This window comes from Tupaia chinensis, unplaced genomic scaffold (genome assembly GCF_000334495.1).
Source record: "Tupaia chinensis unplaced genomic scaffold, TupChi_1.0 Scaffold000199_1, whole genome shotgun sequence".
Taxonomy (NCBI): Eukaryota; Metazoa; Chordata; class Mammalia; order Scandentia; family Tupaiidae; genus Tupaia; species Tupaia belangeri.
The window spans coordinates 580,452-580,841 of record NW_006159674.1 but is presented as its reverse complement, the minus strand read 5'-3'; the positions used below and the strand labels follow the sequence as shown (position 1 = coordinate 580,841).

At 44.6% G+C, this 390-nt stretch overlaps 1 pseudogene; it reads right to left on the bottom strand.

Moving 5' to 3' along the window:
* Positions 1–69, bottom strand: part of LOC102496512 (polymerase delta-interacting protein 2 pseudogene) — a 1,108-nt pseudogene extending 1,039 nt beyond the window's left edge.
* Positions 70–390: the final 321 nt, after the last annotated feature.

Here is a 390-nt window from a genome sequence, read left to right as displayed (position 1 = left end):
TCCAGTCAGCGACGGGCCCCACCAGCGGCTGCCCACCGCCAAGGCCCGCTGGGCCGCACAGTCCGCCATGGCCCTCCCCTCATTAATTGTTAATAATGGCTAATGCATGCATGTTCTAATATCTATTAGAGTTTTGTTCATAAAATTAGAAACATGAGGCAGCATTTTTGTAGGTATTTTTTTATCACCTCATCATTCATTTGGTTATTTGGCCTCCACCAGGAAGCCAGTCATAATCACTCTGTCCTGACAGTCATTGCTAGTGAAGGATGGCCGCCTCTTTTATGTGTTCTTGTAGCCCTTAAGCATTGCATCTGCTATGCTATTATAACTGCCTGTTAAACAATGAATGGTGGGGTGTATGTCAGATGAATATGTTTAGCATTATTG